Source organism: Sapajus apella, unplaced genomic scaffold (genome assembly GCF_009761245.1).
Source record: "Sapajus apella isolate SASKATOON/1434 unplaced genomic scaffold, GSC_monkey_1.0 scaffold44, whole genome shotgun sequence".
Taxonomy (NCBI): domain Eukaryota; kingdom Metazoa; phylum Chordata; class Mammalia; order Primates; family Cebidae; genus Sapajus; species Sapajus apella.
In genome coordinates, this window is record NW_022436984.1 from 19,061,488 (window position 1) to 19,083,633 (window position 22,146).

The 22,146-nt window shown below is 42.6% G+C and overlaps 1 protein-coding gene and 1 long non-coding RNA gene across 3 annotated transcripts in view; both read left to right on the forward strand.

The window, feature by feature from the left end:
• Window positions 1–22,146, forward strand: part of PRKCE (protein kinase C epsilon) — a 535,093-nt gene that overhangs the window by 4,446 nt on the left and 508,501 nt on the right. The window lies entirely within an intron of this gene.
• On the forward strand, window positions 1,345–18,705 carry LOC116524301. The gene is made up of 4 exons (XR_004257265.1): window positions 1,345–3,482; window positions 6,763–6,768; window positions 13,985–13,989; window positions 18,693–18,705. It is a non-coding gene; the product is annotated as an uncharacterized LOC116524301 (long non-coding RNA).

A 22,146-nucleotide genomic window follows, 5' to 3' on the forward strand; every position in this document is an offset into this window, starting at 1 on the left:
TTATTTACTTAATAGTTAAAAAATGGATTCTTTTCTTTTCCACTTAGTGTTTTCTTAAGCACTGCTATTCATGAAATCACAGGTTTGGAGAGTATAGTTATAACTTTTCTTTATTCACATTAAAATAAACAGGGCTCTACAATACAGAAACGAAGTTCATTCCAGGTGTCTTTGAGCTTCGTTAGTGATATGGGGCCCATACTTTTGAAACTCTGCAGTGGGAGAAAGTTTAGATAACTGAGGTAGGTTCTAGAATGCATAAAAGCCAAGCTGAGATAATTATTCTTCAGATAATGGGAGACATTTCAGTTGTGATGACAAAGGGGGTTGCTTTGGAGAAAGCTCATTTCAAAGAGAAGGAAAGATTTTGCTGATGCTTTGAAGTAAAATCTATTATAACACTATCGCTATAGCTGGGTTTTCCAAGAATCAGTTAATAACACTACTCAGACTTTCATGTGTATAAGAATCACTAAGGGAAGGTGTTAAAAATATAGATCCCCTGGTCCAACCTTGAGAGCTTTTGATGCTACGATTTGGAATAAGCTGGGACTCTACATTTTTAACCAGCTCTCCCAGAGATTCTGACCAGATGAGGCTTGCTTTGAGAAACACTGGGCTAGAATAGAAATTGCAGGGCAGACAGGGCTCCAGATAATTAATGGATCAAGCATTCGTACATAGATGTATCTTGAAATGTGACTGTAGAACTTTATAGCTTTTAAAGAAAGATTTAGAAGAATAATTATGTGAACTAGAAGTATTGGGATTCATGTTACAAGCGGAGGCAGAATGAATGCTGGATGGAGTGGCATTGCATTAGCACAGGGGTGAAAGTCGGGTGGGGCAAGGATTGGGGCTTTAAGGGCTGCGTGCAGGTGACAGCTGGCTGGCTCATTCACATTTTGGATTTTGCTCTGTCATTGCTTCAGTAGTCTTCATACTGAACTCAGTTTCCTCTTTGTTCTACTGCCCTGCCTCTGATGACAATTTTGGTGAGCGACATTCCCTTGCTATATTCTGTAGAAGAGGCAGGCTTCATGACCAGACTGACCAACGTGGAGAAACCCTGTCTCTATTAAACATATAAAATTAGCTGGGCATGGTGGCACATGCCTGTAATGCCAGCTACTCGGGAGGCTGAGGCAGGAGAATCTCTTGAACCTGGGAGGTGGAGGCTGTGGTGAGCTGAGATGGTGCCATTGCACTCAAGCCTGGGCAAGAAGAGCAAAATTCCATCTCAAAAAAAAAAAAAAAAAAGAGGACAGGCACTCAGAATACAGAGGTACAGAAAAAGCCATCCTTTGAGAGGCGATTCCCCGGAGTGGTGAAGTCTAGAGCCAGATTGCTCTGGACTTGAAGCCCACGTCTACCGCCTACCATCTTCAAGACCTTGTTAACCTTCTGTATTTCCATTTCTTCCCCTGTCCAAAATGGGGGATAATAAATATACCTCCCTATAATGAAATGGGGTGATTGTGGAGATTAAAATGGGTTAATATGTGTACAGTTACAGTGCGTAGACCAATGCCTGATCCTTAGTAACTGCTCAATGCATGTCTACTACAATTATTATTATATCCCCCAAAATGAGCATGGAGCTGACCTAGAGAGCGTTTTTGACAGCATTCATTATTATATAGGCCCTGAGAAAGCCAGTTTCTGGATTCTCCAAAATAGCTCTCTTCAGTCTGGCCATCTCATTTGGCAATGAATGGGACACTACAAGTGTTGTTTCTGGTTTATATTTCCCAAGTAGCGCATCAGCAAAGCTTTGCAAAATGATGGCGCTGCTGCTGACTCTGGGAGCTAGGCCTATACCCTGTTTGGACTCTGTGAGATAGGCCCATACACCATTTGGAGAGGTTAACCTCTGAGGCCGTTCTCCCGTGGCCCACCAGAATTCACTTGGGGGAGATTCTTGCAACACAGATACCAGGGCACAGCCTCTAGCAGTGCTGATTCTGATGCCCTGAATGGAGCCTGAGTTAAGCAGGCCTGCTGAATGACCGCACTTTGATACATATAGCCCTAGAGCACATCTCCATCTTCCGGACATTTGTAGGGAAAAATTTTTTAAAAGTATTTCTGAAACCTCCATTATCATTTAAACACAGTGGGGTGGGAGGGGACTACTAAGGGGGTAAGGAGGTAGGGAGGGACTGGCAATGGTCCGTATCTCCTTTATATGCCCCTTTCCCCTGAATTCTTCCCCAGCAGCTGAGGGTCCCTGGAGCCCTCCTTTTCCCCTACTCCTGTATTACCATGTAATATTGCTCTTGCTGGTACGTAGTTGGTTGTTTCACAACTACTTGAAGGATTTGTCCTTGACCCAGTGCGATCACAGACAATCTCTTGGCATTGGGTCACTAGAGTTAAGGACCTGAGTTAGCCTCCAACTTCATGGACAGTCAAGGATTGTTTGTCCTGTTTCTTCTTCTTGGTGTCTTTGACCAGCAGCAGATTTAGTGAATATTTGAGACGCTCAATCCCTAGCTCCTCAGTGGGACCCTCTCCCTGGAATCAGTGAGTTCTAACTGTAAGGCGCCTCTACCACTCATTAGTTATGTGATTTTGGGCATGTGACTTAGGCTTTTTCAGCCCGTTTCTTCATCTGTAAAATGGAAATGTCATAGGTCTTGACTTTTGGGGTTGCTATGAGAATTAAATAAGGAACCATAAAGCTTGTAGCAGGTGGTCTGGGCATAATACATTTCAGCAACTTTATTAATATTTGAAGAGTCATGTGTGTATATTCATAGTTTTAGAATATTAAATCAGAACATATGGTCCAGTGAAAGATATTTTTCTCCTTGATTTGTGAGTGTATTTATATGAAAAGTCTTACATAGTCTAAAAATACATTTGATTTAGTTATGCTTAACAAATTGCCCTTTTGAAAATAATAGAATTACTTCAAATGAGATTGTTTTGGAAAGTCTAGAAACTGAGGCCGTTGTAGACAAAGGTTAATTATTTATTGAAGCATATGAGTAATTGGAAATGAGGATATTTGGGAGCTGGTGTTTTGGTTTTACTGTGCCAATGTCATCCTTCATGGATTTAAATACATTTTCAATGCTGTTCACACTAAATTCCTAATTCCACCTCATACCTGACCCTGAACTCTAGAATTTATTTATGTATGGGATTGCCTTCATATCATCACCTTTCGTTGTGTAAAGGGCATCTCAAACTCTATAGGCCTAATATTGTATACCTAATTTCCCCTCTCCCCAATCTAAGCCCTTCTTCCTTAGCTTAAGAAATGGCAACTCCAGCCTTCCAACTGCCCAGCCAAAAATCTTGAGGGGCCATCCTTGACACCTCTCATTCTCAGGTTCCCCGTATCTTTTACATCAGCAATATCTGCTGTTTCTGCCTTCAAAATATATCCCAAATCAGATCCTTTTTATACCTCTGCTGACCCCACTTGGGCCCAAGTCACTATTATCTCACACCTGGATTATTTCAACAGCCTTGTCCCAGCTTCTCAGATCCTGTGTCTGCTCACGATGCCTCAGTAAGATTATCCCTTACCATAATTTACAAGACCAACCGAGTCAGGCCTTCTGCTGTGACCTCTCTGACCCCATCACCTGCTACTCTTCTCCTTGTTCGTTCGTCTCCAGCTATCCTGACCCACTTGGCACCCTTTAAATGCACTTACCATGCTCCTGCCTTAGTCTTTACACTTGCCATCCCATCTTTCTAGAATGCTCCTTTCCCAGATATCCACACAGCTCAAGTCTTCGCCCAGATGCTATGTTCTCAGTAAGGCCATTTCTGGCAACCCTATCTAAAAGTTCACCTTCTTCTTTTATACTTTATATGCTCCTTTGCTGCTTTTTTTTTTCTTTAGCTCTTATCTTTATCTTATATCCTAGTTTTCATATTTATCTTTGTTGTTTATCTCTAATACCAGAACATCAGATGCTGTAAAAATGTTTACTGTTTTTTGTTTACTGCTATATCTTGGCACCTAAAACACTGCCTGGCACTTTGTTGAATGAATGAATAAATTGTTGAATGAATAAATGAATTTCTTGGCACACTGTTGAAGGAATGAATGACTGCACACAAAACAAATGTGTATTTCTGTAGTACCTACTACAGTCTAGCACTATTGGTAGATACGGGGTTTGGTACAACAAAAGTTGGGTATGCATAATTCCTGCCTCTGAGGACCATGGCATCTTGATAGAAACCAGCTGAATGAATTTCTTAAACAATCCTGTATGGTTGAAAGAAAGGAGGAGGAGGAGGAAGGATATTTTATTTTATAAAAATCTGTGAGATCCTTGAAGATGTTCTTATGAGAGAATGCTATATTATTTCCATGTAGCAGTTTGCATCAAGCTGAAGAATCTCCATCAAGTCTGAAGTTCCTAAAAATAGGAATTTTCTACCCTCTGGGTGCCCACGGCCCATGCCAGGTGCCGTGGTGAGGGAAGAAGCAAAAGGCCCACTTCCCCTCCATTTGCAGAGTTTAAATGAAGTTTAAATTCTCATCTGGGCTTTAGATACAAAATCCTTTGTAGTTGGCAGCAACAAGAAATGAAATTTCAAATTCCAGCGCCTGAACTCACAGAGCTATTGAAGCATGTTCAGACAAAGCTTCCAGGGGTTTCACTTAGGCTAAAAGAACTCCAGAGCAAGCCTGCAGTATTTTACATAAATAAAAGCTACACTTGGCAAAACACCGTATTTCTCTCCAAGTTCCTCCGGGTATATATATGCTTGTTAAGTAATTACAATCTCTTATAATGCTAATCAGCTGGGCTTCACCTGTTTGAAATTTAGTTTTCTGGCAGAAACCATGTGAAGTGGCCAAAAGTCTGTACTGTGCTGGGAGAACTGGGAGAACAGGAACATACAGTTCATTGTAACTCATTGACATCTAAACAAAATTGAAACTCCAGAGGAAATATAACTGAAATCTGTAATACTGTGCTGGGGAAGAAGAGGAAAAACAGAAGCCTGTCATAAAACCCAAATGCCGAAATGAGGATCTCCTCTCTCCCCACCCCGACTCGTCCTCTCTACCTCCCCTTGAAGTCTGAAAGAGGTAATTTTAAGCTCTTTTAAAAGTCACCTTTATTTGCTAGCGAGGAGTAGACTCAGTGAGCTCCTGACCCCAAGAGGTAGATAAGACTAAAAATGTAATCAAGCTCAGGAAGAGTTTTTTAAAATTTGAGTCAGTGTCTTGCTCTGTTGCCCAGGCTGGAGTGCAGTGGCGCGATCTTGGATCACTGCAACCTCTGCCTCCCAGGTTCAAGCGATCCTCCTGCCTCAGCCTCCCAGGTAGCTGGGATTACAAGCAAGAGCCACCACACCAACAAACTTCTGTATTTTTAGTAGAGATGGGGTTTCACTGTGTTGGCCAGGCTGATCTCAAACTCCTGACCTCAAGTGATCCGCCCACCTCAGCCTCCCAAAGTGCTGGGATTACAGAAGTGAGCCACTGCGCCTGTCTTCAAGAAGAGTTTTAAAAAATCATGATGAGTGAATCTAGAATTAATTGTTGAGAAGCAGTCTTTGATTTTGCTTATGTCCTTCTTGAAAAGATTTGTTTGTTTTTTTTTCAGACTATTGCATCTTTTGTTGCTTGTCTTCTTTCCCCAGGCAGATAAAAGCAACTCGTGATCAGGAAGTGTCCCCCTCTACCCCCCTTTAGCTCTCTGGGGTCTGTCTTGTAGAAGCTCAAATAGACAGCATTCTTTAATCAGACTGACTGAGTTTGTGCTCTTAGACGTTCATCATTTGGTACCGTGCTGAGAAAGAAGGAATTCACAAAAGATTCAAAGCAGTGGGCAGAGTAATGTATTCATTCATTGTTCCGGACATCCTTTCATTCACTGAGCAAATATTTACTGAATACACCAGGCACTATGCCCACTATGTCAAGAGCTAGTCGTTGCTCTCAGAGAGCATATACTCTACTAAGAGACACAATTATATTCAAAGAATAACATAAATATATAGTATGTAAAATTACAACTGAGAAGGACAGCTTACCACAATCTTTTCAGCAGCTGGGGACACCCAGACCATACCTTTTCAGGGCTGGATTGCCTAATACTTTTTTCTTTCTCTAGGAAATGTATTGAATGAGGGAGTCAAGTGACTCCTATTAATTCTCCAGCTGTGAAATCAGGAGGTAGGATAGTCTAGATGCTCTGTAAAGGGACCAGTTAGCTCTTCAGACCCTACATTCTGGGACTTGGCTACGCTTAACCTTCACACGTGATAATATTTTGTCTTTATTATTCTCCATGAAGTTTATCCTTGTTTCCCCTGCAAAAGAGCCAGCTTCTGCTTTTTTTCCCTCCTTGCCTTTCTTCGTTGTGATCAAAGTCACAAAGCTATTTTTGATAGCTTGCTTCTTTATCTACCTTTGTTCAAGGCCCACAAAAACATAAATTTAATTCTTAAATGGAGCTCTCTCTCTGTGTCATAAGCCACTCAAAGATTACTCTGAAAACACGTAAGCAAGCAAGCAGAATTCCTAGAATATAGGTGTATGAACCTGTCTCCCTACCTTCTGCACTGATGCTTTTCTCAACCAGTTTAGGTAGCTGAGAGAATCATCAATCACCCATTTAAGAAGGAGCATATACTTGACCAGCGTTTGCCAGATTGACTTTCAAGGAGTAGGAACCTTATGATATTTTCAGGTCTCTGTGATCAAAGAGGTTGGGAAATGTTACAGAATCAAATGCACATTAGTGTATGAAAGACTCAAGATGGTCTATCACAAAGTGAGTTGTACACCTCTGTTTAACCACATATGTCCCCAGAATTTTTCATCATAGAATGCTCTTTTTTGGGAAACATTAAGAACTCATGTTTTGTGGACATATTTTGAAAAACATGATAATTAGAAAGAAGAACAAATGGATTTTCTCAAGTGGGCCATTTGGAAGATCAAGATTAACACCCTTTTATAAAACAGTGAAATTGAAGAACTGTGGGGATTCAAAGGAGTTGGGAATTAATGTGGGTTCTGCTAGCTGGCAGGGGCTTCTTGGTAATATTTTGAGCCAGGCCTTGAAGAAAATGGTATCTAAATAGACAGGGAAGGGAGCCCCTGTAAATTGGAAGAAGAACATAGAAAATGTTGGACAGGCAGTTTTTTAGTGTTTGGGGTTATGAGGGCAGTCAGGAGACCAGTTAAGATTAAAGGAGGAATGCAATCCAAAAAATATTGCTTGATTAAAAAAACAAAAACTATCCAAAGAAGGAGAACAGTAATTAGAATGGAGTTCATTCATTAATCTCTCCATTCATCTAGCTGACCAGCCATTCAACTAATATATATTGAGCACTTTCTGTGTTCTAGGAACTTTGCTTGGAGCAAAGTGTTGAACAAAATTACTCGTGATATATTGAAGTTTTAATTATCCAGGAAATCTATGCTGACAATCTCACATGCTGCATTTCCAATTAATTTTCTTTTGTTTGTTTATTGATAGGTCTTACAGGGATGGAGAATAACTTTGTAGTATCCTTCATGCCATTGGATGGTGGTTTGTCCAAGTTCACGGATCTAAAACTAGTAGGATGGGCTTTGGAGTTAGTCCTGGCTTTGATTTCTAGTTTTATCAGTTTTGGCTGCATATTGGGCAAATCATTTGACCTATCTGTACCCATCTCCTCATCCATAAAATAGGAATAATAGCTATGTTATAGCAAGTTTTCCATCAATGATAACTACCTATTATTGGTAATTATCTGTGATTAATGTTTATTATTAGATGCAGGTAAAATTGTGCTTCTGTTTTGGGATTTTATTAGTAATAATCAGCTGAAGGGTTGTCAGGAAAACCTTCTCCAGTCCTCATGTCTCTCCCTCTTGGAAATGAATGAGCAGCAGGAGTTGGGTTTGCTGAATTCCAAGTGTGCAGAACTATAACTAGAATTCCACACACTTGGTCCTTTTTTTTTTTTTTTTTTTTTGAGACAGAGTCTCACTCTGTTGCCCAGGCTAGAGTGCAGTGGTGCAATCTTGGCACACTGCAACCTCTGCCTCCCGGGTTCAAGCTATTTTCCTGCCTCAGCCTCCTAAGTAGCTAGGACTACAGGCGTGTGCCACCACACCCAGCTAATTTTTGTATTTTTAGTAGAGACAGGGTATGTACGTAGCAAGTAGTTCACCTAACTTTCACTGAAGATCAGTTCTCAGAAATTGCTTTTTCTTCTTCTTTTCAATCATAGAAATCTTTTTGTTCCTTTAAAGCGTTCAAAATTCACCCAAGAGCAGGAGGTGTTGTTCTTCTGCTTTGTAGCTTTGTGACTTTGAGAAAAATCACTTAACCTCCTCAAACTTCTGTTTTCTAATTTGTGAAAAGGGTTAATAACAGTCATCTTTTGCAGCTTGTCAAGTTGCTGTGAGGATTAAATAAGATAGATGTAGGTGAAATGTTTGGGCATTTAAGCATCAGCTCTGTGCCCCGGTTGATGAGCAACAGTGAGCTTCTGTAGAATCACCATGTCTTTTTGTTGTTGTTGAGACAGAGTCTTGCTCTGTTGCCAGGCTGTAGTGTAGTGGTGCGATCTCGGCTCACCACAACCTCTGCCTCCTGGGTTCAAGCAATTCTTGCCCGAGCCTCCCGAGTAGCTGGGACAACAGGGACACGGTCCTTTTTTTTTTTTTTTTTTTTTTTCAGTAGAGACGGGGTTTTGCCGTGTTGCCCAGGCTGTTCATGAACTCCTGAGCTCAGGCAATCTGCCTGCCTCCGCCTCCCAAAGTGCTGGGATTATAGGCGTGAGCCACTGCGCCTGGCCCACCATGAAAAAAAAGTTTCTCTTTGGTACCCATGCTCCTTTGTTTGTCTTCTTTGCTTCTTCAGGACACCATCCTATTTCTCTTGCAAATGTGCTGAGCCCAGAGTTGCCAGAGGAAAGACAGGATGCTCAGTTAAATTTGAATTGCAGGTAAACAATGAATACTTTTTTTTCTATAGATATGTCCGAGATATTGCATGGGACATTCTTATACGACAAATGTATTTGTTGTTGATCTGCAATTCAAATTTAGCTTGGGCTTCGATTTTTATTTGCTAAAGCTGGCAACGTAGGCATGTGCTTCCCACAACCTCAATAATGAAACCTGCCCGGCTGCGTGTCCTCTTGTCCCTGTGAGGGCAGAGGAGGGAAATGTAGGCTCTTGTTAAAATAATCCCAGCCTTAGTATAAGTAGGGAACACGTTTTTGATGAGGGACCCCTTTCTAGGGCTTCTAGAGTCATGGAGGAGGCCTCCTGCCTTAATGTTTAAAGTTTATTCTCTACCGTTAGCCTATAGGACCCTTTCCTCTCCTCCCCCAACAGTGAATATCAGCGCTCTGTTCTTAGAAGGTACACAATTCCTGGTCGTGACGACCTAACTGGCTTTGAAAAATATTTCCTTCATTTTAGAAAAGAATATCCCATTGAAGCTCCAGGCGCCTGAGTACTAATTCATGGAGACAGCTTTAGGAGGGGGTTTTTGTACTTTATTAAGTCTGGTTCCCTGGAATCCAAGGGATTTGTGTATGAGTTGTATGGGGATCATGGCACTAAATACCCTTCCGGGTGCTCAGAACCCACCATTGCCTCCTGCCAGCCCCAGTTACTTACATGGTGAAGTCTACTCCTCCTTCCAGACACTCAGGGCCCGGTGTGGTGTGCACTGCCCCCACTTCCATTTTCCGCCTGGTGGATCTCTTATCCTCTAGGGTAGGAACCTTCTGCTTGAGGGCTTGTTTCTGACCTTCATATCCGACCTCTTTCTCTCCCTTTGTGTTCTGTTCTCCCATATACCCATCCCTGGAATACTCTAAGCAGCCATCTAAATCTCCTCTTTGGCGAGCATTCCCAGAAGTCTCCAGGCTGCAGCTCTTTTGGCCCTTGGAATTGCGGTAACATTTACTGTTTGTGCCTTCCATTTACAATTACTGATGCCTAGTGTTGATATTTTCTGTCTGCTCTCTAGCAGAGACAGAAGAGGTCTGTTCCCGAGAGTAAAACTCCTACCTTTTTGGGCTAATGCTTGGCATGTTGCTCTGCACAAAATAGATGCTTGATTGGTTAAATTTAAAAAAAATTTTTTTTAAGTTGGGGGCGGTCTTCCTCTGTCGCCCAGGCTAGAGTGCAGTCGTGTGATGATAGCTCGCCGCAACCTCGAACTCATGGGCTCAAGGGATCCTCTTGCCTCAGCCTCCCAAGTAGCTGGAATTATAGGCACATACTACCATGCCTGGCTAATTTAAAAAATTTTTGTGGAGGCCCAGCACGGTGGCTCACACCTGTAATCCCAGCACTTTGGGAGGCTGTAGTGGGCGAATCACCTGATGTCAAGAGTTTGAGACCATCCTGGCCAACATGGTAAAACCCCGTCTCTACTAAAAATACAAAAATTAGCTGGACGTGGTGGTGCATGCCCGTAATCCCAGATACTTGGGAGGCTGAGGCGGGAGAATAGCTTGACCTGGGAGGCAGAGGTTGTAGTGAGCCAAGATAGAGCCACTGCACTCCAGCCTGGGCGACAGAGTGAGACTCTGCCTCAGAAAAAAAAAAAAAAAAAAAAAGAAAAAAAAATTTATAGAGATGGAGTCTCACTGTGTTGCCCAGGCTGGTCTCAAACTCCTGGCCTCTCACTTCGGCCTCCCACAGTGCTGGGATTACAGGCGTGAGCCACCATGCCCAGCCTGGTTAGGTAAAATTTTAACATGAAGTTATAATATTGATCTAAATAATAGATGTCCTTTAGGTATTTGCGCTGGGATATTATTCTCCTTTCTTCCATGACGGAGGACAGTATAGTATTGTAAAAAAAATTACATGCACACACACACACCTGTATATATTTTAAAAAAGGAAAAGGCAAGAAAGGATGCCAACACATTTGGAGGACTTTTATCTTTTACTTCAGCATTATTTTTAAAAATTAGTTAACTTAATTTTTTTAGAGCAGTTTTAGGTTTATAAAAAAATAGGGCAGAAAGTGCGGAGTTCCCATATACCCCCTCACCTCCACACCTAGTTTCCCCTGTTATTATATAAGTTTTAACTTCAAAAAGAAGTGAAGAAGGATGCAGCACAACCACCAGATATGGAAGCAGGTGGCACCACAGTGAAGTGGACGGGCTTTATGTGACAGGGCGGCAGATTCTAATGCTGGTTCCACCACTGAACCAACGATGTGACCTTTTAATGAGTTGAGTAACCTCTCTTAGGCTTCTTCAACTGTAAAACAAATTCAGTACTATCTATCTAATTGTGTTTGAAATAAATAATATAATACATAGAAAGTGCTTAGAAAAGTGCTTGTCACAGCTGGGCACGGCGGCTCACGCCTGTAATCCCAGCACTTTGGGAAGCCAGGACGGATGGACCACTTGAGGTCAGGAGTTTGAGAGCAGCCTGGCCAACATGGAGAAACCTGGTCTGTACTAAAAATAGAAAAATTAGCTGGGCGTGGTGGTCAGCACCCATAATCTCAGCTACTCAGGAGGCTGAGGCAGGAGAATCACTTGAACCCCGGAGGCAGAAGCTGCAGTAACTGAGATCACACCACTCCAGCCTGCATGAGGAAAGTGCTTATCACGTGATAAGCACACAAAAATGCTTGCTATTGTAATTATAATGCTTTTGTAAAATATAAATTGTGGATTATGTGGTTTGGAACTGATGATATTGTTGAAAAATCCACTTGGTTCATAGTTCTGTAGGTCTGAGACTCATTTGGGGTTAGGGGTTGCTTTTCATCTCAGGGGTGTGTCCTAGACAGATGGTCCTTCTCTTATAATGAGTTACATAGGAAATGGCTGTGGTTGCCAAATGTGTCTTTGCTGCCCACTTTCAAGCATTTATAGGCTAGTATATATTCATAACGTACTGCATTCACAGTTTGCTAGTTCATTTTCACCATCTCGGCTCCACTGCTAATAAGCTCTGTGACCTTGAGGAAGCTGAAACCTCTCTGAGCTTCAGCTTCCTCAGTGTAAAATGGGAATAGTCACATTGGCCCTGCTTTCCTCACTGGGTTGTGAGACTCATTCAACATGCATCAGAAAAGAAAAACATGCCACACACATATAGTAACAGCGATGAACAACTTTGGGATTCATGGAGGGGGATGGCCCTATCATATACAGTTTACAAATGGGGAAACTGAGGATAAAGGGTGCCTCTTGGTAGGGACTAGAATGGGACTCAGACCTTATTTCCCCAAGTCCCTGATCACACTAAGCAACATTTGGGTTTCTTAGCCAAATAGTCTGCCTCACTGTTTCACATTGTTGGGGCTGAAGATTTAAAATTAATCTGTGGGTTTTGTTTCTAGGAAACTGGTGTCTTAGAAGCCCACCCCCTCACATAAGAGAATGTGTCTCTTTCTCATTGCTTCTTTATTCCTACTTGGCTCTTTAAAAATTTTTCTTTATCACTGCTTATCATATGACTGTGCACAGACAACCGTAAAGCCAACTATTTTAAGGGGAAAAGGGGAGGAAGACAGATAAGACAGTGATTCAGAAACAAGCAGGAAAATGGAGTCATGTGGTTGTCCCCTTGTGGGTGGGATTTACAGCAGTGTTTTAGACTGAGAAAGCCTCCTTTTCGCCTGGAGAATAAATTAGGCCCATCAGGAATGTATTTTAAAACCTGGAGGGAGCACTCCTTCACAAGTCCCTCATGTGGCCAGCCTCAGTGCTGGGCTGTGTTCTCCTGCCCTGCAGTGTGGCTGGAGCTTCTGCTCTGTGCCTGGGGCTGGACTGAGCTCGACACAGTGGGGGCTCCAGTAGAGAGGCCTTGGTGCTTATCCCCAAGGAATGAAAAAAGGGAGAAATGCCCACTTGAAAAGACTGATCACATCAGTTTCAGGGAGAGTAGGAAGATACTAGGTCTTGCCCTACTGTGTTCCCAGCTATCTGGGGGGCTGAGTCATGAGAATTGCTTGAACCCTGGAGGCAGGGTTACTGGGAGCCGAGATTGCACCACTGCAATCCAGCCTGGGTGACAGAGAGAGACTGGGTCTCAAAAACAAATAAAATAAAATGTATATAATCAAGACAGTCAAGTCTATTATTAGTTATCAGTCATATATATATATGTGTGTGTGTGACACACTAATATTATTTAAGTAGTTTGTCTCTGCTAGCTGAAGAGATGGCTCTATGGACATCCCCATCCAGTAAGTCGGCCACGTGCCTTCTCTAATGGGATTTGAATTTTAGGCAAGTAAGCCGTCATCTGACTCTTTCCAAATTTAAATCTGTTAAGAATGTTTAGGGTTTAATATGCTTTTTGTACAGACTCCATTTTTCTTTTTTTAAGGAGAAAGACATGAGAAAAAGAGTATAAAGGCATATCCTGTCTAGGTTCTTGGTTTTCAAACTCTGGGTCAGGACCCCTCAGTAAAGATGATGAAATCAATTGTGTGAATCTCTACAACAATTTAAATATGGAGATTGAACAATATAGACATTAGCAGAATGCTTTGTATGCAATATGAATAAATATTGCCTTCTAAAACTCCTATTTCAGTTTTATTTATGTGAGTATGTATGAGTTTAATTCTTACTGTAAGTCCCGGTTTAAAAAAACATTGAGAAACTTGCCCCAGAACACAGTTTCTCATTCAATCTAATTTGAATGAGTACCAGTAAAATGGAGATAAGAAAGTAAAGATAGGGTTCCCTACACTCAATAAACTTAAAATTTGCTAGCCCAAATGATTCCATAAAAGGCAATATGTTATAATTGCCCAGGGAAAGACTGATGAAGGCTTTGTAGAGGAGGTAGCTTTTGACCGAGGCCTTGAAGGATGGATCAGATAGACTGGTTCTGAGAAACCTGCCTGACTGCTCCTCAGTAAACAAGGCTCTGACGACAAAGAATGCTGCAGTGCCCTGATGGACGGAAATACCGTCCGTGGCCTGAGAGCCCCCATCTCTTGAAACTCCTGCAAGTGGCATTCAACATCTGATAGTGGTGCTTCAGGGTTCGTGGGTTGAACTGTTGGAAACTCAAGGCTAGAGAGCTTAGTTCATGCCCTGTGATACCCAGGGGTTTCCTCAGCTCTATCCATGCTTCAGCTGGCACTGGAGAGTTTTGCACCTTCTGATCGGGAATGTAGCATCTTTGGAAGATAAGGTGTTTGTGTGCCACCCCTCAGGAGACTGCACGATCCATTTATTCAAAAATGTGTACTGATTTCTTTTGATTCGCCCATCAAACTTCTATGGTAATGAATATATTCAAAGCAGGAATTAAGATATTCCTCTTAATTTGGCATTTCAGGACAAGACCTAGGGAAGTTAAATGATGAATTGGTGGCGGAGGCAGATGAATGAGCACCTGGGTGTCTTGGCTTTTAGGACAGAGGTTTTTTACTGCACATGCATAGGTATATAGTCTCCCAAACACACTAGGTACAGGAGGCATAGGGCCTGGCCTAGAAGGCATTGATATCAATACCATTACACATTTAATTCCATTATCCATTTATGAATTTAAGCTCTATTTAAAAAGGCAATCAAATGAATCAAAATTTCTACTTTTGTTCTTTCTTTTTTACCTTCTTCTTTCCCTTCCATTCCTCTCTGCCTCCCCCTACCACCCTTCTAGCCCTTTCTTTCTCCTAAAGAAGATTAGGTAGGGGAAAGGTTCATAGAGCATTTTACCTCCAATTGAAACAAATGTAAAAACTGCTATCTAATAACAGATATTCATTAAATCCTCATTTCTACATAAAAATATAAGAGTTTAGAAGTTTAGTGACTTGATCAAAGTAAAAAAAAAAAAATCCAGTAAAGGACAGGCTTGGTGGTTCACACCTGTAATCCAAGCACTTTGGGAAGCCGAAGCGGGGTGATTGCTTGAGGTCAGGAGTTCAAGACCAGCCTGGCCAACATAGCAAGATACTGACTCTACAAAAACATTTTAAAAATTAGTAAAATTAGTCAGGCATGGTGGCATGCACCTGTGGTCTCAGCTACTTGAGAGGCTGAGGCAGGAGGATCACTTGCACCTAGGAGGTCAAGGGTACAATGAGCCATGATCCTGCCACTGTACTCTAGCCTGGGTGACAGAGTGAAACCCCTTGTCTCAAAAAAAAAAAAGAAAGAAAAAAATCCAATAGAGACAGAAAAAATATGAGGAAACAGGCAGGTTTCCTGATTCCTAGTAAGGTACTTGCATTGCTATACCATGCTGCATCTGATCACCATTCATCCATCATGCTTCCATCATCTATCCATCCATTCATTCATCCATCTCTACATCTATTCATCTGTCTATGCATCCATCCATCCATCTCTCCATCCATCTATCCATCTACCCATCAATCAATCCATCCATCCATCTCTCCATCTATCCATCCATCCATCCATCCATCCATCCATCCATCTCTCCATCCATCCATCTATCCATCTACCCACCAATTCATCCATCCATCCATCCATCCATCTCTCCATCCATTCATCCATCCATCCATCCATTCATCCATCTATCCATTCATCCATCCATCCATCCATCCATCCATCCATTGATCTCTACATCCATCCATCCATCCATCCATCCATCCATCCATCCTTCCTTCCTTCCTTCCTTCCGTCCATCCATCCAGCCAGCCAGCTGGACAGCCAGGCAGCCAGACATCCTGTCAGTTTACTGGTCAGATAGTTAATGCTAATGCCATATGTCTAAAATTTTAGTAAGGGAGTCTGATTTAATATTATCATTATTATTTTCAGTTTGCTTTTCATCTATTGACTGAGGTTGCAGCAATCAGACTACCCTTTGGGCTGATAAAACCTGAAACTTGTCTATTTGGTTGAGATTACCATTTGCCTAGGGTCTTTACATGTCAAGAGGATGGTAAAAACTGTCATGAAGGGCTGAGCACGGTGGCTCACGCCTGTAATCCTAGCACTGTGGGAGGGCTGAGGTGGGAGGATAGCTTGAGGCCAGGAGTTTGAGACCAGCCTGGGCAACGTAGTGAGACTCAGTCTCTAAAAGAGATTTTAAACTGGGTGTGGTGGCATGTGTTTGTAGTCTCAGCTGCTCCAGGAGGCTGAGGCAGGATTGCTTCAGCCCAGGAGTTTGAGGCTGTGGTGAGCTATGATGGCACCACTCTACTCCAGCCTGGGCAGCAGAGCAAACAGAGCCAGCCCCAGCCTCTAATAAAAACGAAGAACAAACCTAAAATCATGGTGAGAGATTTTTCTTTAAAGACTCCTTGGGGCCGGGCACGGTGGCTCATGCCTGTAATCCGAGCACTTTGGGAGGCCGAGGTACGCAGATCACGAGGTCAAGAGATTGAGACCATCCTGGCCAACATGGTGAAACCCCATCTCTACTAAAAAATACAAAAATTAGCTCAGCAAGGTTGTACGGGCCTGTAGTCCCAGCTACTTTGGAGGCTGAGGCAGGAGAATTGCTTATACACAGGAGGTGAAGGTTGCAGTGAGCTGAGAGAGCTGAGGTCACGCCACTGCACTCTAGCCTGGCGACAGAGTGAGACTCTGTCTGAAACAAACAAAAAGACTCCTTCAGTCCTGTTTTTTTGGGTTACGTTGTTTTTGATCCCCCTACTTTCTGAACTCTCTGGAGTGTCAGGATACGTTGGCTTTTGTGATTTAATCAGCCTACTGCAATGGTAGAGTCTCCCTTTTGAGTTGTCGCTCTTTCCTTGGAGCAGGGTTTCCCAAAATATGTTCCAAACAATGAAAGAAGTGAATAGGTCATCCACTCAAAAATGAATGCCATAATCAAGTAAATTTGGAAAACCATAGAGTAAATGAAGCTAAACATTTATTGCATGACTTTTTTTACAGCCTTCAATAGGCTAATTTCCATCAGTTCTCTGGATGGCAATTGAGCCAGCACTGTTTCCAAATGGATTCGAGTGTTCAACATGCTTTTAGGGATAGTTCTTGTATCTCTTGATGTCATTTGGGAAACACTGTCTTAGAATCTGGCCCCCACTATTTGGGCTGTTGGCCAAGAGGAACTAACATGGTGAGGAGGAAATAATCATTATCCATTTATGTTAATATTTTTTATCATAAACACTAAAACTTAGTTTTTTAAAGTAGGATTCCAAGTGTTGTTTATAAGCCCTTGACTAACGAAGAGAGAAGAGCTTAGCTGAAAGAGTGTTTGTGCAGTACATGAAAATAGAAGTGCAAACAAGGCCCCTATTAGCCGGGTTTTCTAAGTGATATTCTAGGAGTTCATCCTTGTTCTGTCTTTAGCAAGTGACATTTATAAAACAGTAGCAAAGGCGGTGTTACGGTTCCAGGGACCATTCCTATGGAATTACGTTGGCTGAGGACACAGGCTCATGCTTTCTCCTCTTCCCTGAGTCAGGTCAGGGCGAATGTTATCCGAGGACAATTGAACCCTTGCCCCTTCTCTTCACAAATCAATTGTTGCTTGATTGGACCCAGAATGTTTGCTGCTCATCAACTCTATTTTGAAGGTGTATCTCAATATTTCATTTCCTTGTGTTTATTGGAAAAGATTTTTTAAAAAACTACTTGGGAAGATATAAATATGATTGTTGGGGTTGACTTGTGGCGAAAATGTGAAGGGGTCAAAGGCTGATTTCAGGTTTCACGCGCACACCTTCCACTTCCGAGCCCTCCAAGCCTGGGGCCCAGCCAGGATTTTTCAGTTCCTCTCGGCTGAGTATAAACTCAATTACACTGAGGTAGATGGCCATAATGAGATATATGACACTGGCGCTTTAGAGGACTGCTGTGGAGGAGGCCTTTCTTTATCTGAAGGGTAACTTTGCAACCTCTGGAATTTTCAGATATCACTGACAGGAAAAGATGGACTTTTGGGTCAAGAGGAATCTTTCAAACCAGGTACTCACTGGAGATCAAGCTATTTCTGAGGCCATACTCTGTGTCAAGAGCTAGGGGTCTTTACATGAGCCTTCAACTGTAAGTCAGGGCCTGTCTCACTGTGGTCAGTGGATATGTTTCTAGATTACCTCACATGGGAAATGCTTGTCTCCCTACTCTGTGAGGGATTAGCGCTTTTCCACTTTAAAGAAAAAATAGGCCATAAATTACTGAGGAATTTTATGGCACAATCCAAAGCACAGATTGGAGGCCAAGGAAAAATAAAACTCCAGCTTCTTAATGAAAAGTCAGATGGAAAAGAGAGATTGCTTCCTGAAAAGAGGTGGGTACTGCTTGAGGGAGAGGAGGGAAAGGACTCTGAGTGAGTCGACAGGAACTCCTTTTGGGTGTCCTGGAAGAGTTTATGAGAATTCTCAGCCTCATCTTGATAAACTTGAAGGCAAAGTGAAGCAGGCAGTTGAACTGTTTGGGAAATGGATGAGAGACATGATTATTTTTGGTAGCAAGATTTTCTGTGTTTGGATTATGCATGTTATAAATCCAGTATCTTAATTTCCATTTGCCTTGGGTGAGCCATATGCCTGATTTTAATTCAATGCTGATTAAATGTCAGAGAAGGAAAGGAAGGGATGAGGTGGAAGTTTCCCAGCCTGGCTGACCAGGAAGAAAGCAGTCAGATCCTAGGAGTCTGGACCTTATCAGTTACAAAGAGAACAATTCCCTGAAAGTTACAAAACAAAATAGCACAAGAAAACACTTTGTAGATGTACATTAAGCAGTCTCCTTTCCAGAAAACATTTCCCCACACCAGGAAGACCCAGCGTGCTCCTTAGCACCTTGGCCCAGACCCTCAGCTCTTCTCAGCTCACCTTTTCCTACAGTGAATAAACATGATGCTGTTTTTAAGTCTCTGCAGCCTTGGTTGTGGCTCATGTTTTACTCCAGAGCAGCGAGGGCACTTGTAACCAGCTGTGGGAGATGAATACACTGTCACGTATATATAAATGCACTGTCATTTATCATTTCAGAATTGGAGTGACTTCTAAATGAATCATAACAGTTGCATTTAATGAATTACTTTCCTGGGTATTGGCTAATTTTAAACCGGTCTGACGAGTTTTAAGGTCCATGTGGTTTGAGGAGATTCAGTGGTGCAGTTCCCGGTTTGGTCCTCCTCATTTCCCTCCAGCCCTGCTCCTTTTCAGCATGCCAGGCTGCTTGGCTGGGTTATCTTTAATCTCTGTAGGTGGGAGGAGGGAAGGCGAGAGGTACTGGGCCCAAGGTCATGCCAGAAGAGTTCAGGTCTCTGCCTGTTGGCTGGCACTGCTCGGAATTCCCAGGGGTCTCCGGGGAGTTAGCCCTCCGCTCACAGATGGGCCTGACCTCGGTGGAAGGCAGCCTTCCACCGGGAAGGCTCCATCTGGCAGCGTGGATGGGTGGGGAGGGGTCAATTCTGGCTGTGGAAGTATCTCAGCATTTCACTCCCCTTCCTCACACTTGCTGCCTCCACTCCAGGCTTCTACACAAGCAGCCACGGTCCCTGCTGGTAGCTCCACGTTGGTTTTCTACATTGGCTCTAAAATCATGGCCTCATGGACACCAATGCTTGACTTGTTTTTTTTCGTTTGTCTGTTTTGAGAAGTTGTTTACCGTGGGAGTGAGGGAATTTTCGTGGTCCTGGGAAATACAGGGAGCCTCCGGGATGGCTTCACTAGGGGTGTCACTGCATGGTTATTATCAGTGGTAAGTTTCCCGGTCTCAAGATGGAAGCCCCTGCTGCTTCTCTGCCACACGTTTGCCTCTGTTGACCCTCCATTGCTCACCTGTGCTGGTTCCCTCCACAGACTGTTTCTTGTAACTGTTTGCCTCATAATGAAGTACTTAGTGATTGAAGTGTTGCTCTGCAAAAGAGATCTTTTAAACTGAAACAAGTACAACAAAACAATTTGAACATTTTAATACTTTCTTCAAGGATACAGAGCCTTTTCCTCTCTTAATACATGCGGTTCAGAATGACATCAATAAGGATTCTATTTTTGCATTAACAGGAAAACTAAGTTTATAAGACTAGAGTATGGATAGAGAGCAGGATGGTTCTACTGGGATATAAACTCTGATCCATGCTTGGAAACGGCCTAGTCCGTGCAAACACCGTTGCCTATTGCATCCTTGACCAGACACACATATTGCCCCATTGTGATGAAAGGCTGTGATAATGGAGAGAGTAATAGAAAGCTCAGCTCAGGTTCCAAGGAGGAGGCGAGTAAAGGCTGTGCAGGCCTAGCCTTCTGTGGTCAGTCACTGCTGGCTGGGGAAGGAAGGAGGCATGAAGGGTCTCCCTCCTTTCCTCTTTTCTTCATGGTTTCTAGATCATTCATTCAACAAATCATTAGGGAGCCCCTGCCGTCAAGCTAGGCCCTGGGGATGTAACCAGGAACAGGCTAGATAGGGACCCTAATCTCAGAGGGCTCATGCTCCAATTGGGGGATAGATACTCAAATGGGCAATTATGACGTAGTACCCCAAAGGGGTGGTGTGCCCCCAGACTACCCAAAAGGGGCACCAAACTAGATGTGTGGAGTTGGGGAAGCCTTTTGGGAAAAGGTGACGTTTTAGCAGAGATCTGAAGGAGAAACAGGAAATAGTTTAGTGTGACTGCTGTGAAGTACAGTGGGGGGTGGGAGTAGGTTGGGGGCATGGGACAAGTAAGATGTTGTCAGCTGCCATCTATCTCCCTCCCTCTCCTCCTCCCTCCCTGCTTCCTTCCTTCTTTCTAATTTAACCCTGGAATCACAGAAGGCCACTTTAGGTGAATAGCAACCCTAGAGTTGGGGCTTTATTCTGCAAGGGATGGAGGAGTCAGTGAAGGGCTTTTAAGCAGGGAAATACCTGATCAGATTCAAATTGTATCACCCTGTGGGCTGGACTAGAGATGGATTTGAACATGAGGAAACTGCTTTAGATATTTAGCCTGGTAAAGATAATCTGGCTTGTGGTTGGGTGTTATTGGCTGGGTGGGCTCTGGCTTAAAAGCCTGCTGCTTTAGATCACTGTGGGAAATACTGTTTCAGAGACACAACCATTTCAGATGGGCAGTGATGAGGACAATGGAAAGGCCAGGATACCACGGAAGGTCTGGAGAGGTAGTGGGAACTTGTAGGAGTACATCAGTAACTTTTCCTGCCCTTTTCTCTGCCACTGTGATGTAAATATCAACTTGATTTTACACAGAGCCGAGGAACCTTTTAGAACCCAATCAAACAAGTTGGTGGTTCTATGCTGAGCCAAGGGAAAACTTTGTTGTAACAAGGGAATTTATACTCACTTGGCTTCTCTGCCTTTCTCATCAATTTCTTTTTGGTTTTCTTGGAAGCTGGTTGTGTGCATATGTGAATACATATTGCATATTAAAATATTGCATATTCTGGGCTTTCTTTTATAAACCTTTAATATTTTACCTATGTTCAAATACGTTCAAGATGTATGATACCGTTTTTATATAATGTAAACTTTCTTGGTTTTTTTTTTTTGAAACGGAGTCTCGTTCTGTCACCCATGCTAGAGTACAGTGGCAAGGTCTCGGCTCACTGCAACCTCTGCCTCCCGGTTCAAGCAATTCTCCTGACTCAGCCTCCCTAGTAGCTGAGACTACATGTGCCCACCACTATGCCCGGCTAATTCTTGTATTTTTAGCAGAGTCAGGGTTTCGCCATATTGGCCAGGCTGGTCTCAAACTCCTGACCTTGTGATCTGCCTACCTCGGCCTCCCAAAGTGCTAGGATTACAGGTGTGAGCCACCATACCTGGCCAATGTAAACTATACTTAAAATTTAAGTATTTTAAGATTTTAAATCTTATTTTGGCATTTGTTACTGGTTGTGATATGTAATTTTGGTGACATTAGTGAGGGATCAGTAATTTAAAAATTACTTCAATGTTGTTGCCTTCTGCAGATTGCAAATGTTTTGCAACTGCTGTTGGCAAAGTAAAAATGCTTTGGCTAGCTAAGGTAACCACTAATTTCCAAACTTTTTTCCAGTTGTAAGGGCATAGAATGCATATGCACACATGATTCAGTGTATTAAAAATAATATTATGTGAGGACATTTTATAGATAAGAGGTTAGAATGCAAATGACTCTATTTTGAGAAAATTTGGAGGGAACCTTTCTTTCAAGATAACTAAATTATTTTCTGTCCAGAAGTTTATCCTGTAATTATCTGGATTTTTTTTTTTTCATTTCTCTGAGCCTTAGCTCAGCCTCAGTGGACTGTGACTTCATAAATA